This window comes from Microcebus murinus, chromosome 22 (genome assembly GCF_040939455.1).
Source record: "Microcebus murinus isolate Inina chromosome 22, M.murinus_Inina_mat1.0, whole genome shotgun sequence".
Classification (NCBI taxonomy): Eukaryota; Metazoa; Chordata; class Mammalia; order Primates; family Cheirogaleidae; genus Microcebus; species Microcebus murinus.
The window spans coordinates 33528788-33542777 of record NC_134125.1 but is presented as its reverse complement, the minus strand read 5'-3'; the positions used below and the strand labels follow the sequence as shown (position 1 = coordinate 33542777).

Below are 13990 nucleotides of genomic sequence, written 5' to 3'. Positions count from 1 at the left end.
TGCAGACAAGCCAATCGAAATTGGTCTTCAAGAGGAATAAGGCAGCAGAGAAAGCCCTTCAGAGTGCACTTTCACATCAAATTAGGATCCCAAACAACAATTCCTAGGAAGAGAACAGACAGCTCAGAATAAACTGGGACCTTCGACCAAGAGTGGGAGGTCCGGATCTCAGGAGGACTTACCGGTTCCCGCCGGAGGAGCGGCTCGAAGTCGGAAGGGCTTCAATGGGCCCGTGCTGGTACCTTAGCTCCGGGTTCGGGCGACTCCTTCAGGGGTCCCGAGTCTTCTCTGAGATCCTGCCGACTACGCCAAAATTGTGGACGGAAAAAATCCAAGCCCTGAAATATTTGAAAGAAGTTTATTCTGAGCCAAATTTGAGGACCATGACCCGGAGCCACTCTCAAGAAGCCTTGAGCAAGTGGGCTCGCTGTAGCTGGGTTACAGTTCAGTTTTATACATTTTCAGAGAGACAAAGGTTACAGGCAAGGTCACAAATTAATACATGAGAGGTATACATTGGTTTGGCCCAAAAAGGTGGGACATCTCGAAGCGGGGGCTTACAGGTTATAGGTGGGTTTAAAGATTCTTTGGCTGGCAATTGGCTGAGAGGGTTAGACTTTATCTAGAAGACCAGAAAGGATATGCTTATTTTAAGATAGGGTTGTGGGCACTCTGGGAGGTCCAGACAGGAGGACATTTTAAATTTACAATAGGCGCCTGCTAGGATGCTCAGTTAAGACATTTTAGATTTATGATAGGCATCTGCCAGGATGCTTGAGTTAAGACAGGGGCTTCTTATCTTTTAGGTGATGTTAATGCCATACCAGAATCAGGTCAGGGGGTAAACCACTGCTTCGTTTGGTTAACAAAAGCCGCTTTGTGGGAATTTATTGTTTGTCAGCCTAACCCTGCTGGCCTCCTTAGGAAGGAGTTTTTAGCAAAAAATTAGAGTTCAGTCTTCACCACAAACCACGCCATCCCACCCCACCCATGGGACACATCCCGAGAGGGAGACGCCCCATACACTCGCTCCCCTCCCCCTTGCGCTGTGCCCCAGCCCTGGCCTGGGGGAATACGCAGCAGCCCACGCACAGGGCGGGGGGCGGGGGGGCACAGGTGAAAGGGGTTGTGGGAGAGGGCGGCCCCTGGCTGGGGTCAAAGGGCGAGCGCCCCGCGCGTGCGCAGTCAGTGGCGGCAGCAGAGGCGGTGGTGGCAGCGGCGGAGACTCGCTGGGGGTGGGCAGCGGGTAGGTGAAGGAGGCCAGGCGAGGAGAGGAGGGGGGCTGGAAGGTCTCCACCTTGGCCAGTCCAGCCGTGGAGGTGCATCTTCTGTGAGTGTGAGTGACTGTGAGTATGTGTGTGTGTGTATAGAGAGACAGCCCCCCACCCCGGCCCGCCCCGCCCCGTCCGTCACCCCTGTCCCTCGGAGCCCGCCGGACCCGGCCGGCGAACTCAACAGTCCCGGCCCGGCGCGGGGCCTGGGGCGGGAGGAGGCGGCGGGGAAGCGCAGAGAGGCTCGGCTTCTTGAGCGTGGCAGGGGCGCCCTCCGCCGTCTAGGGCCACGCCACCCTGAACGCGCCGGATCTCGTCTGTTCTCGGAAGCTAAGCAGGGTCGGGCCTGGTTGGTACTTGGATGGGAGACCGCCTGGGAATACCGGGTGCCGTAGGCTTTTTTTTTTTTTTTTTTTTTGCCTCTTGTTCTGTCCCCTTTCTGGGAGCGCAGCGGCGGCCCGGGGTGAAGGTAACCTCCACCCTCAGCGCCCGCCGCGGTGCCTGGCGCCCCCGCCCGCACCGTGGGGCCTCCTCTTGTCCCAAGCCGCGACATCGCCACCACAGGGCAGCATGCGTGGCATCTGAACTGTCAGGTGTGAGACCGAAGGTCTGGTCTGTGGGAACCGACACGCTGGAGGAAACCTTGAGAGTCTGCGAGGGGAGGGAGTTCCAGAAGAAGGCCAGGATGTCATTTTGAGGGAGTATGTGACCAGAACTCATCCCGTTGCTTTTGGGGTTCTATGGGCTCCACGTAGGAATCTTTGGTGGTGGCACCTGATGTTGGGGGATCCGGAGTCACACCCAGACCTGCTCCACAGGCCTCCTTTTACTTTTCTCTTCGGATTCATTATTTTTAAAAAGTGTCTCCTATCTCTATTATTGCATTTTCTTTTCTCTCTCTTTTCAAGCAGATGATGGGAGTACAAGTATTCAGGTGACATGTGTTGCCCGTGCCCCCCTCCCCCCTGTGTTCTTATTCATTTACCTCTCATGTTGTTCCAGCGTATTGTGGGGGTACCAGTGTTAAGGTCGGGTACGTTGCCCTCTCCCAGCCTCCCCCCTCGGGTCAGAGCTTCAAGTGCGCCCATCCCCCAGTCGGTGCGCACCCACCCCATCCCTAATGGATGTGTATGCCCATCCCCTCCCCCCGCCCGCCCGACGCCCATCCGATGAAGGTGATTCCTCTGTGTCCACTTAAGTGTCCATCGGTTCATACCAATTTGCCGGTGAGCGCGAGCACGTGGTGCTCGTGTGTCCATTCTTGGGATACTTGGCTTACTGGAACGGGTTCCAGCTCTGGCCAGGAGAACCACAAGAGGTGCCCTCTCACCGCTGCTCCTCATAGCCGAATAGCACTGCGTGGTGTCCACACGCCACATTTTATTTATGCACTCGTGGGTCGATGGGCACTCGGGTCGCTTCCAGGTCTTTGCGATTGTGACTTGTGCCCTGACTCTAACCCTAACCCTTACCCAGCCCGTCTCCTCCTCGACCCCTGCCTGACTGACTCCTTCCCGCCTGGCCTGTCACCTGTCACCGTCCTCTGCCCCTGCCTGATGGGGCTCCTCCATCGCCTGGGCCTTCCAAGGGCTTGGTGTGGACGCTGGTTCCAGGACGCCCTCCCAGGAACCCGGTAGCAGGGCTGCCCCAGCGTCTCGCGCAACCCAACCATCCACTGGCTGCCTTAGCTAAGTGGCCTGCGGGGGACGTGCTCCCGCTGTGTGGCGGGGGCCCAGCCTGGTGTCTTCTCTGAGGCCCCGCGGCTGCCGCTCCCCGCAAGGGGAGAGCTGGGGAGGTGGGGACCGCCTCCTCATGGGGACGTACACCCAGCTCTCCACGTTGGATTCCGGGGCTCTCTTTCTGCCAGAAGCCCCAGCTGGCCTGCAGGTCCTTAGAGTGGCAACAACATCCGAAAACTGAGATTGACGGTCCGGTGGGTTTCTGCACTTTTGTGGCGGGCACCCCAGGGAGGCCCAGGGGCTGGCTGGACAACGCTGTCCGCTGGGCAGGGGTGGGGGTTTGGAGGAGCAACTGATGTCCTTTGGACTTTGGGTAGAAAGTGTCTGAGGTGTCTCTGAGCCCTGCGCCATGTCGGGGTGGGGGGGAGGAGGAGGAGGAGGAGGAGGTGGGAGGGGCTGTGACCTGCAGTTGTGTTCCCAGGGTGGCATGGCACGTGGCTTCTTCCACAGGCTGCTTGGCCTGGGCTCCCTGCACCTGGGCCTTTGGGGGACTGGCCCTGTGCTTGCCAACACTTCCTGCAGGGACCCAGAGCTGGGAGGTTGCATCTCTCAGCCCTGGGTCGGGCAGAGCCCCAGCGGGCCATGCCCACAACCTCTCTCAGCAGGGGTCCCCCAGAAGGCTCCTTTGGGACCAGGATTCTCTTGCGGGTGACTCTGTAAGGTCTGGCCCCTGGATGGAGGGGCACCAGGAGTAGTGGAGCAGGAAGGGGAAGGGCGTGGCCATGCGAGGGGACACTTTGAGGCCAAGTCCCAGCTTCAGCCTGATCCTCCTGGGAACCCCGGGGTGTACATCACACCTCCTGGTTGTCCCGCTCTGAGACTGGGAGCCGGGCTTCATGTTCCCACAGCAGCCAGTCCTGGGCTGAGGAGACCTGGGGCGTCGGGAACTCCCTGGCTTCTCTTTGTGGTACCATTTGGAGCTGCTTGTGAATCGTGCCGCCACACACGCCCGAGTGCAGGTGTCTTCTGCACAGACTGCGGGCCTTGCTCTTCTGAATGCCGCTAGCTCGCCACCCACCCACGGGTGAACCTGGTCAGGGTACTTTCTCTAAGGAGCAGACTCTGACCCGGGCGGGCTACCGGTGTCTCTGTTTGCTCGTTTCTTTCTTCCATTTCGGGAAAGACTTCCTTACTGGGTGTGGAAATCTCCTATGCCTTTCCTCGCCTATTCTGTCAGCTTTAAAATTCTCCTTCCGTTGCCACCCTCACAGGTGGATTAGGAAACTCTTCCCGGTGCACTCATTAGTGAAATGACCTCAATGAAGCTGGAATCCAATATCTAATCGCCGATTTTTCGCGAGTCCACACGCCAGGGTGGTCGGGGTCCAATGCAGCCCCAGCCAGGCCCAGGCCACTTGGACTGGGCCACAGGAGGACACAGAGGAGGGTCCGGCCCCCAAGGTAGCGGTGCCAGCAGTTCTCCATGGCCTTGGGCGTTTTCCAGAGGTAGGAGATGGAGGGGACTGATTTCTTCAGCACCCCACAAACCACGCCACCCCACCCCACCCCACCCCACCCATGGGACACATCCCGAGAGGGAGACGCCCCTACACTCGCTCCCCTCCCCCATGTGCTGTGCCCCAGCCCTGGCCCTGGGGAATAGGCGGCAGCCCACACACAGGGCGGGGGGCTCAGCTGAAAGGGGTTGTGGGGGAGGGCGGCCCCTGGCTGGGGGCAAAGGTCGAGAGCCCCGCGTGCGCGTGCGCAGTCAGCAGTGGCGGCGCGCTGGGGGTGGGGGACGGGTAGGTGAAGGAGGGGAGGCGAGGAGAGGAGGGGGGCTGGAAGGTCTCCACCTTGGCGGGTCTAGCCTTGGAGGCGCGTCTTCTGTGAGTGAGTGAGTGTGAGTGTGTGTGTGTGTGTAGAGAGACAGCCCCCCACCCCGGCCCGGCTCTCCCTGCCCGCCCCGCCCTGCCCGTCACCCCAGTCCCGCGGAGCCCGCCAGACCCGGCCAGTGAACTCAACAGGCCCAGCCCGGCGCGGGTCAGCGCACGCGCGGGGCCTGGGGCCGGAGGCGGCGGCGGGGAAGCGCAGAGAGGCTCGGCTTCTTGAGCGGGGCAGGGGCTCCCTCTGCCGTCTCCGGCCACGCCGCCCTGAACGCGCCGGATCTCGTCTGATCTCCGAAGCTAAGCAGCATCGGGCCTGGTCAGTACTTGGATGGGAGACCGCCTGGGAATACCGGGTGCCATAGGCTTTTTTTTTTTCCTTTTTGCCTCTTGTTCTGTCCCCTTTCTGGGAGTGGGGCGGCGGTTCGGCGGATCACCCCCACCCTCAGTGCCCGCCGCGGTGCCTGGCGCCCTACCCGGCGCCGTGGGGCCTCCTCTTGTCCCGAGCCGTGACACCACCGCCACGTGGCAGCATGCGTGCCATCTCTACTGTCAGGTGTCAGACCAAAGCTCTGGTGTGTGGGACCGACATGCTGGAGGAAACCTTGAGAACCTTGAGAGTCTGAGAGGGGAGGGAGTCGCAGAAGAATTCCCAGGATGTCATTTTGAGCAAGTATGTGACCAGAACTCGTCCCGTTGCTTTGGGAGTTCTATGGGCTACACTGTAGGAATCTTTGGTGGTGGCACCTGATGTTGGGGGATCCGGAGTCACACCCAGAGCTGCTGGACAGGCCCCATTTTACATTTCTTTTCGGATTCATTTTCTTAAAAAGTGTCTCTTATCTCTATTGTTGCATTTCCTTTTCTCTCTCTTTTCAAGCAGATTATGGGAGTACAAGTATTGAGGTGACATGTACTGCCCGTGCCTCCCTCCCCCCTGTTTTCTGATTCATTTATTTCTCATTTTCCCCCAGCGTACTGTGGGGGTACCAATGTTAAGGTCGGGTGTGAGGACTAAACTCTAATTTTTTGCTAAAAACTCCTTCCTAAGGAGGCCAGCTGGGTTAGGCTGGCAAATGGTAAATTCCCACAAGGCGGCTTTTGTTAACCAAATGAAGCAGTGGTTTACTTCCTGACCTGATGCTGGTATGGCATTAACATCACCTAACAGATAAGAAGCCCCTGTCTTAACTCCAGCATCCTGGCAGATGCCTATCATAAATCTAAAATGTCATAACTGAGCATCCTAGCAGGCGCGTATTCTTTAATTTAAAGCATCTTAAAACATCCTAGCAGGCGCCTATTGTAAATTTAAAATGTCCTCCTGTCTGGACCTCCCAGAGTGCCCACAACCTTATCTTAAAGTAAGCATATCCTGCCGTGCATGGTGGCTCACGCCTGTAATCCTAGCACTTTGGGAGGCCGAGGGGGGCGGATTGCTCAAGGTCAGGAGTTCGAAACCAGCCTGAGCGAGACCCCGTCTCTACCAAAAATAGAAAGAAATTAATTGACCAACTAAAAATATACAAAAAATTAGCCGGGCATGGTGGCACATGCCTGTAGTCCCAGCTACTCGGGAGGCTGAGGCAGTAGGATCGCTGAGCCCCGGAGATTGAGGTTGCTGTGAGCCAGGCTGATGCCACGGCACTCACTCTAGCCTGGGCAACAAAGTGAGACTCTGTCTCAAAAAAAAAAAAAAATTAAAGTAAGCATATCCTTTCTGGTCTTCTAGATAAAGTCCAACCCTCTCAGCCAATTGCCAGCCAAAGAATCTTTAAACCCACCTATAACCTGTAAGCCCCCGCTTCGAGATGTCCCACCTTTTTGGGCCAAACCAATGTATGCCTCTCATGTATTGATTTGTGACCTTGCCTGTAACCTTTGTCTCTCTAAAAATATATAAAACTGAACTGTAACCCAGCTACAGCGAGCCCACTTGCTCAAGGCTTCTTGAGAGTGGCTCCGGGTCATGGTCCTCAAATTTGGCTCAGAATAAACTTCTTTCAAATATTTCAGGGCTTGGATTTTTTCCGTCCACAATTTTGGCGTAGTCGGCAGGATCTCAGAGAAGACTCGGGACCCCTGAAGGAGTCGCCCGAACCCGGAGCTAAGGTATCAGCACGGGCCCATTGAAGCCCTTCCGACTTCGAGCCGCTCCTCCGGTGGGAACCGGTAAGTCCTCCTGAGATCCGGACCTCCCACTCTTGGTCAAAGGTCCCAGTTTATTCTGAGCTGTCTATTCTCTTCCTAAAAATTGTTGTTTGGGACCCTAATTTGATGTAAAAGTGCACTCTGAAGGGCTTTCTCTGCTGCCTTTTTCCTCTCAAAGACCAATTTCGATTGGCTTGTCTGCATATTTGCATAAGGAACCCAACTGTCCTATTCATAGATAAATGAGAGACTGAGTTTCTCAGCTCCAAAGATAAGGGGCAGCTTACTCCTCCCAGACCTAAGGTAGCCCTGGGTGACCAGAGCCCTGATTGGGAGTTGCCTGGGGCGATTCCCCGAGGCGCGAGTAGCCCCACAGGGAACCGCCCAACAAATTAATTTAAAAAAAGGCTCGTCCAGAAAACGCGCATAAGAGCTGATCACTCGGCATTTTGAGCCCTCTCAGAGGTACTAGACCCCCAAAGAGAGAAACTGGGACACATAAGAGGGTGGGACCGAATCAGTGGTGAAGCACTGAGGAGCCCCACCCACAAGCAGCACACTCTGATCCACTACACCAAACCCTAGACCACAGTTCGGTTCCTTCTTAAAAAAAAAAAAAATGGGAAACAAATTATGTAAAAATGAGAAAAGGCAAAAAGAACGACCTCTTCAGGCACCCCAGCTGATTTTATGTTTAATAATTATGGCGCCTCTACTTGCAAGTATTTATATAAATGGAAAGATCTTACTAAAGATGACCTAGGTCTGAGGTTTCCAAAATGGGGAACTTTCAATATTCCCAAATTGGTTTTCTTGCGCGCTAAACTAAAAAAACTAGGTTCTCAAATTAAGAAAAATAAATAAAAATCATACTATTGCTGGCACTTGGAATCATCCAAAAGAGAGAATGATAAACTTGCCTCCCTCCAGGAAGTTAATAAAAAAATACTTGAGACTGTCTCAGAATTAAAGAAACTAGCAGAAGCCGCTTCTAAAATCAGGAACGCTCCAAAAATTGTCTCTCCTTCTGCTCCCCCTAACCCTCTGTTCTCTAAATTTCCTTATCCTGATGATTTCATTTTCCCCCCTCCTTCCCCTATTCCTTCGCCTCGAGCTGTAAAAGGATCAAAAATAGCTAAAAAAGAAGATAAAATAGTTGTTGCTCCCTTTAAAATAAAACCCACTGGGAGAGGGGACCCTAATATATTATATACACCCTGGACCAAGACAGAGTTAAAGGCTCTGGTGTCTGGGTTCCCTGATCCAACTCAAGACCCCCTCGGGTTTGCCAGAGAATTCCAATTAACACTTAAGACCTATGATCCAGGTTTCTCTGACCTGTATCAGCTAATTGAGTTACTAGTCCCCAAAAACAAAGCTAAAAAATGGTTCAGGGTAGCAGGTTAAAAACAACCTTTAAAAGATTTTGATAAAATAGATGCAAATAAAAAAAAAATGCAGGGAGCTCTGTGACCGCCTCTATAAAAACTTACCACAGATTTTCCCTAAAGTTATAGATTGGGCAAAAGTGCAACAATGTAAAATACGCCCAAATAAAACCATACCTGACTTTTATAACAGGTTTAAGAAAACATTCAAACAATATTCAGGGATACCTCCTAAAAATTTTGAGCATGGTAAAAGTGACACTTTACTAAATTCTGGATTTGTACAAGGCTTAGACGACAAATTAGTAACCCTGATAAAAAAAAATAATGTGGCCTGGGCTTCTCTGCCCACTAGCAGCCAGTTGTCACAAACAATAGTTAAGAAGCAAAAGAAAACGGCCTCCAAGATTATGAGTTTACAGCTAAAGCAACTTAGTAACCAAGTCAAAAGGTCGGAGGGGTTCCGTCCCCTGCAGAGATCGCAGCTGGCCACCGAGAAAGTGATTTATTATTACTGCAAAAAAAAGGGACACCTTAAAAAAGATTGTAAAAAACTTAAATGGGTGCTTGCACAAAAGGAGCAAAAGGCCTTAGAGGGAGGCACCAAAGAAACTTTAAAACCAGAATAGGGAGGCTCCGAGGGAATAGAGAGGGTTTTCCCCTTACTTCTAACAAACACTCTAGGGGAAATAGAAATATCCATAAATAAAAAAGACACCAGGCCGGGCGCTGTGGCTCATGCCTGTAATCCTAGCTCTTGGGAGGCCGAGGCGGGCGGATTGCTCAAGGTCAGGAGTTCAAAACCAGCCTGAGCAAGAGCGAGACCCCGTCTCTACTATAAATAGAAAGAAATTAATTGGCCAACTGATATATATATAAAAAATTAGCCGGGCATGGTGGCACATGCCTGTAGTCCCAGCTACTCGGGAGGCTGAGGCAGAAGGATCGCTCGAGCCCAGGAGTTTGAGGTTGCTGTGAGCTAGGCTGACGCCAAGGCACTCACTCTAGCCTGGGCAACAAAGCGAGACTCTGTCTCAAAAAAAAAAAAAAAAAAAAAAAAAGACACCAGAGCCCTTGTGGACACTGGTGCCACGCTGTCAGTCCTCAACCCTACCTTAATTAAAAACCCTCTCCCTCAAAGTAAAGTAAAAATTCAAATGGTAGGGGTATCAAACTCCCCAATTGTTGCCTTTAAATCTGATCCACTCCAATATCAATTGGGAGAGCTTATAGGACAGCATGTTTTCCTTTTAATAGATAGTGCTCCTATACACCTGCTGGGACGGGATTTCTTAGAGACCCATAATGCCCACATCTCATTTTCACAGAAGGGAGAGATGATTCTCAATTTGGGAGACACAGAAGACTTACAAAACCCTACATGCAGTATCATGCTTGCTGAGGTTAATGGAGATTTTGAACAGGGGGACTTAGAGCCTTTCTTATCCAAAATACCAGATTCTCTATGGGCAAACTCTTCCATGGATATTGGACAAATTAAGCCAGCAGTTCCCATAGAGATCACCATAGATGAGTCTAAACCCCTGCCAAACATTAAACAATACCCCCTTAGGCCTGAAGCCTTACTAGGAATCAAGCCAATCATTCAGGACTACTTAGATAAAGGACTCACAATACCCTGCACCAGCCCTTGTAACACACCAATCCTCCCAGTCAGAAAACCAAATGGGAAAGGCTGGCGGTTTGTTCAGGACCTAAGAGCCATAAATAAAACAGTGGTTCCGAGGCATCCTGTCGTCCCTAACCCCCACACCTTACTGTCCAATATTCCTATCACTGCCAGCCACTTCTCTGTCATTGACTTATGCAGTGCTTTCTTTAGCCTACCTGTAGATCAGGATAGTCAATATCTTTTTGCCTTCACTTGGGAAAATCGCCAGTATACATGGACAGTCTTGCCCCAGGGTTACTCTGAAAATCCTACATATTTTTCTCAAATATTAAAGGCAGATTTAGATGATATTGTATTCCAAAATGAATCTACTCTGATTCAGTATGTGGATGATTTGCTGTTGTGTTCACCCTCCCTGAGTGAATGCAGAGAAGACACTATATACCTGCTGCAACAGCTTGCCTTAAAGGGACACAAAGTGTCCAGAGATAAATTACAATTTAGGCTCCCCCAAGTTAAATACTTAGGGCACACAATTTTCCCAAAGGGACTTCTTATAAACCCCGAAAGAATCTCTGCCATCATGGCCTTTCCTTTGCCCAAAACAAAAAAACAGTTAAGAGGGTTCTTAGGGCTAACAGGCTACTGCAGAAGTTGGATTCCAAACTACTCATTAATGGCCCAGCCCTTATACAAAAAACTAAAGCATCACCAACCAGACCCAATTTGCTGGGGGGAAAGTGAAAAGCAATATATAGAGGATTTAAAACAGGCTCTTACCCAGGCACCTGCTTTAGGACACCCAAACTATAGCCTTCCTTTTTTCCTTTTTATACATGAAGTAGATGGAAATGCGCTTGGAGTATTAACTCAAAAGCATGGCGACAGTCACAGGCCAGTTGGTTATTTCAGCCAACAGTTAGACCCAGTAGCAAAAGGACACCCCCCCTTATATGAGAGCCATATCAGCTGCAGCCATTTTATATAAAAAAATTGAGAAATTTGTCCTGGGGTCCCCACTAATAATTTATGCCCCTCATTCTGTGGAATCTCTCCTAAACTCTCACCACACTCAACACTATTCTGTAAGTCGCCTATAAAGTGCTTTTGCTTCCTGCCCCTAACATCACTATGAAGCGCTGCAATATTCTTAACCCTGCAACTCTTCTCCCTCTTCCAGGTGAGCAAGAGGAAAAACATGACTGCAGTCTACTAACTGATATCTTACTCTCTCCTAGAGCAGATTTGCAGGAAACTCCTATCGAGAATGCTGAGTTAATTTGGTTCTTATTTAAAGGACCATCAGGGACATTATCAGGCGGGATATGCTGTCACTTCCACGGTAGACATAATAAAAAGCGCCCAACTCAAAGGAGTAAAATCAGCCCAAATGGCTAAATTAATAGAATTAACTAGAGCTTATATTTTGGCTGAAGGGAAGGTAGCTAATATATACACTGATAGCCGCTATGCCTTTAAAATAGCCCATGATTTTGGCATGCTATGGAAACAGAGAGGATTTCTTACCTCATCTGGACAACCTATAAGAAATGGGCACCAAGTCTCAGAGCTATTAAAAGCAATTCAAATGCCTAAACAACTGGCAATCATAAAAATTCCTGGGCATTCCAAAGATAACACTAAAATAGCTAAGGGAAACAATCTAGCTGATGCTGCAGCAAAGAATGCTGCCCTAGGAAAGATGACCTGTCCTGTACGAGAATGCCCCTTCCGACCCACCGACACTCTCACTAACATTCTTTTACAGTACCAATAGGCATCAACCCCTAAAAAAAACAAATCTGGCAGCAAAAGGGAGGTGTATTTGACCCAAATAGGGAGTTGTGGCTGGGTCCCAACAAAAAACCTATAGTTCCTTTAGGTGCACAATTTCCTCTCCTTCAATTCATTCATAAAATGACTCACTGGGCCCCTGAAAAAATGATATTATGAAAAAAACAATATTTCTAAAAACCATCCCCCACAATAGCCCAAAAGGTATATTTTCGTTGTACTATATGTCCAGAACATAACCCTGGCAAGCCTTTGCATGGCTCCCAAGGCCACTTTCCTTTGCCTGCAGGACCATTTAAAGTTTGGCAACTGGATTTTATCCAGATGCCACCATCCCAGAATTACAAATATGTATTGGTCCTGGTTTGCATGTTCTCCCATTGGGTAGAAGCATTTCCTTGTCGGAGGGCTACTGCCTTAACAGTAGGCAAAATACTGCTGGAAAAAATCATTCCAGTTTGGGAAATCCCTTCTGAGTTACACAGTGATCGTGGAACTCACTTTACAGGACAAATTATCCAATCCATCTGCAAAATTTGGCCCATAATACAACATTTCCATTGTGCCTATCATCCTCAGTCGTCTGGGTTGGTAAAACAAACAAATGGCACAATAAAAACTCAATCAGCTAAATTAACTGAGGCCTTTAACCTCCCCTGGCCGAAAGCCCTCCCACTGGTTTTGCTTAACCTTAGATCCTCTCCCTTTGGGAAGCACTGTCTATCACCTTATAAAATAATAACAGGGAGACCTATGAGGCTGGACGAGGGCTTATATGAGCCAGCCTTACTTAAAGGAGAAATACTACATTATTGTCAGGGACTACTTTAAGCTCTAACAAATAATGCAAAGATGATAACAGAGTCTTTCCACAGTGAGCTTACGGGAGCTAAAGACCCCAAGGATCATGGATTACAGCCAGGTGACTTTGTTTATTGGAAAAGGCACCAACTCAAAGACTCCTTACAACCTCGCTAAAAAAGACCTTACCAGGTACTCTTAACTAACTCTTGTGCTGCAAAATTAAAGGGGGTCGCCTCTTGGATTCATGTCTCACATCTAAAACGAGTGCCTGACCACGCTCCCGACCACACCTGGACTTCTAAATTAATCTCTGACACCCGCCTACGACTTCAGAAAACATCTGAGTCTCAATCGGCCTCCAAAGCGACGTCCAAAGCAACAACTGAAGCGGACAGTCTTCCCAAGACATTGGACCAGGCCAGTCCTCATAAACCCTAAAATAACTCTCATTCTTACTTTATTTGCTATAGAGTATATTGCTGCAAACCCTAAATGCCTTAACCAAGACCCCCAAGAGGTTGTTTGGGATTTGTAAAATCTCCCTTGGTATAACTTTCTAAATGGATATGGTTATAAATTTCCTTGTTAAGATTAAAAAAATATTTCACCTGATCATCCTCCTTCCCATAATTTCCCCTATCTGCCTACCCCACACTCCTGTTCTCTTTAAACCTAAAGATTTTTCCTGGCTTCCTGCAAATCTCACTACCTTCCCTGCCGGTAAAAATCATATCATTTGGTATGACATAGATCAGGATGAAATGAAGGCCACTGAATGAAACAGTTCCACTGTAAATCTCCCTAGAGGGGCCTCCTTTGCAGGGTACCTCTATTATAAAGCCTTAACCAAGTATAATGCCCTGCAGAAATATTTACCAAATAATGCCTCAGGACGATTATTGAGGAGATCTAATCAGATAAAATACTGCGTCACAATAGACATTGGTGATGACAAACTCAGACAACTGCCTGGGTATGATGGGAGAAACCTAGCAGCTTCCTGTGTAAACTGTCACAGCATAAGCTGCCCAGACAACCACCAGCCCTGTGCTTGTGGCTGGATGCCCTTGTCCAGCACCAACCACACTGACACTGCCCATAAAAAACTATTTATGGGAGTCAGTTGGTGGACAGAAGTCCCTGACAGTACAAATTCCACCCTAAGACAAGGGCGCCTCTGAAAAGCCTTATGGCACACTCAGACAAAGGCATACTTAGGAGTAACCTCCACCCATCTGACAATTGTCTGGGATACCCAGCGGTTCTGGGTTAACTCTATTTATCCAAATTGCACTGAGGCCATTAGTATACAATGGCAACAGCATTCCTGGTGGATACACCAAAATTGGCCATCCAAAAGACTAAAACGCCATCTCACGGAAAAAAT

The 13990-nt window shown here is 50.0% G+C and overlaps 2 pseudogenes; both read left to right on the top strand.

Annotated features, from left to right (window-relative positions):
- The first annotated feature begins 1550 nt into the window (after positions 1-1550).
- On the top strand, positions 1551-1669 carry LOC142863645 (uncharacterized; annotated as a pseudogene).
- Positions 1670-5082: 3413 nt separating this feature from the next.
- Positions 5083-5201, top strand: LOC142863693 (uncharacterized; annotated as a pseudogene).
- Positions 5202-13990: the final 8789 nt, after the last annotated feature.